Source organism: Propithecus coquereli, unplaced genomic scaffold (genome assembly GCF_000956105.1).
Source record: "Propithecus coquereli isolate 6110/MARCELLA unplaced genomic scaffold, Pcoq_1.0 Scaffold84, whole genome shotgun sequence".
Classification (NCBI taxonomy): domain Eukaryota; kingdom Metazoa; phylum Chordata; class Mammalia; order Primates; family Indriidae; genus Propithecus; species Propithecus coquereli.
The window spans coordinates 5,484,958-5,487,747 of NW_012154618.1; the positions used below are offsets into that span (position 1 = coordinate 5,484,958).

A 2,790-nucleotide genomic window follows, 5' to 3' on the forward strand; every position below is an offset into this window, starting at 1 on the left:
GTTGTCCAACTAATTTCTTTCTGTTTTTTTTTTTATTTTATTTAAGTGGAGACGTGGGTCTCGCTCTTGCTCAAGCTGGTCTCGAACTCCTGAGCTCAAACGATCTGCCCGCCTCGGCCTCCCAGAGTGCTAGGATTACAGGCGTGAGTTGCCACGCCCGGCCTGTAACCAATTATTAAGCAAATATCAAAGTAATTACAAATACTCCCGGAGTACTAAAAGGTATTAGTTTTTAGTAGTAATGTGACAAAAGCACAGGTACTACACAATATTCTTTATCTTATTCTGTCAACTCATTAGGGCAATGAGAATCTTATGCTTAACCAGCTTCTGTTCAATTAGAGCTTCTGCCAAAGAATGGGGGTACAATAAGGGCACAAGTGACAATAAATCAAACCAGTCAATTTACCTATTTATGAGGATTTCTAATGTCAATAAAATTAAATGGAACTAAAGATTATAATATACTAAAAGTCTGGAATATATACAAAATACATATATAATTAAATTTATCGTGATTTTTATCCTTGCATCAGATGAAACAGAATCAAAATATTTTGCTCAAATTTTTGTTAACTGATTTATAAATCTTGGATAATTAGAATGACTCACAACATCTTGAATAATTAAACTCTTTCATACTACACATGAAGAATATGGGACTCAATAGTAACTGAAACCATAAAAGAGTAAACAAATCCCCTTTGTAAAATTCAACTTTTCAGTGGCAATGACTTAATTTATCCCCAGGCTATCTGATTACATGCTAGAAGAGTGTAGACCTTGAAGAGTCTGCTTTCTAAATTAATGTTTCATCTTTATAGGCCTAACCAATTCAAAAACTACTATGTAAATAATTAGCATCAGAGCATATAGTATTACTAAAATTCCACATTCTCTTTTTCCAAGTGTATCTGAATATTAATGGTTCCCTTTCAAAGACCATGATGATACTCTCAACCAGTAATAAAATAAGCTACCTATATTAAATTCTGAAATAATGTGTTTTATACACTTTACTGAGCAAAAGTATTTAATTTTACAGCCTAAAATAAATAAATAAAACATTATAGTTTATATCGGAACCACTACCTAAGAGAGTCTTCTCTTCCCTATGGCAGTTGCTGGGGTAAAGATTTCTCTAACGTCAGTTAGAAAAGTCTAAAAACTTAGTTTGTTAAACATGTTGAATACGTATTATATAAACGAAATGAAATAAAGCATAACAAAACTACCAAAAAGACATTTCATTTTTCATACTGCAGGTGTTACAAATACACTGTGGAAAAGTTAATTTAGTATCATACCAAGAAGTAAAAGGCTGGTTTACATAATACAACCAGGACTATAAAATCATCTCTGTCCAGAATAAAGGAAAAGACTTCATCGTGACAAGTGGTAATTCTGAGAACCAAAGCTGTAGCTAAAATATTAGAGCTTAAGAAAGAATGAATAAAGCCTCTCAATGGAAGATCTTGGTTTATTATCAGCCTCTTTTAAAAGGGGCATCTGCTGAGGTTGGTGGTTCCGTGAACTCTAGATAAAACTCATTTTGCTTAAAGAAAGGACATGTAGATATCACAGTCGAAACTATACTAACCAATTTCCAAATAACTGACTACCTGGATTAACCAGCATTCTCTATCTACTTCCTCTACAAAATATCCTGACTGAAACCCACAGCACACTGGACTTTCAAAACCAATGAGCTACTATCTATCACTCGCATTCATCTTACCCTACCAGTTGAGTTGTTTACGCTTACAGAGGCAGTTTTGTTTGCTCCCTACTCTGTTTTTGTTTTGGCTGAGTAATTATATTAAATAAAGTGAGAATATGACTACGAAGAGTTGTGTTTTAAAAACGTGCTGGACACATTTAAAGGTGAGTCACTAAAAATTGAATTAAATGGGCAAATCAACTAAAAGAGTCTGGGTAAATAATTAAATATAGATTTATATGTACTTTATAACAAAATTTAAAATGTCAAGTCACAAAAAAATCAAGGAAAGACTTGGAGAACTGGTTCAGATTAGAGCAGCTAAAAGAAACATGACAACTAAAAGCAACACATGATGCTAGATGGAATCCTGGATCCTGTTCTCATTCAACTTTAATGAGAAATGTGTTTATACCTGCAATCATATAAGAAAGTCCCTTGAAAACTCTTATCATTCATACTCAAAAAAACCCTTAGGCTTTACATCAAAAGATTGATACATGAATGTATATTTATTTAAAATAAAATGCTTAAGACATACATACAAATATGTTTGCGTATATATACACACGTATACATATATACTGTATGTATTTTAAGATCTTATGCTTTTGAGTTTTTGATTAACTAATCAATAACCAACTGGTGCAGATCTCATGGGTAAGAGGATTCTTTCTGTGTACTATACCAGTCCTACACACTCCCTTCCCATCAATTTCATCCCCTTCTACTCACCATGCATTCCCATAGCCATTACCACAGCCACGCATTATCACTTAAGAAAGCAGCCCTCCGCGCTCCCCCGCCCCCTGGTCTCATTTCAAATAATGAGATCTGTCTTACTCTGGAAGCGATGATTTTATCTTCTACTTCAATTTTTAAGGAAATGGTAGTTATTTCTTTCTTTCCTTCTTTTTTTTTTTTTACTTCAAAACAAAGTTGAGAGGGAAATGCTAGTTAAACATGCATAGCATACAATGTTTAATTCATTTTAAAAAATTATAAAATCACCATTGCTTTAACCAGCAAAAAATATATTTTGTACTAAATTATTGACAAAATTATTTTAG

The 2,790-nt window shown here is 32.9% G+C and overlaps 1 protein-coding gene across 1 annotated transcript in view; it reads right to left on the reverse strand.

Annotated features, from left to right (window-relative positions):
• Positions 1-2,790, reverse strand: part of SMC3 (structural maintenance of chromosomes 3) — a 56,575-nt gene that overhangs the window by 16,996 nt on the left and 36,789 nt on the right. The gene's annotated exons all lie outside the window — the stretch shown is intronic.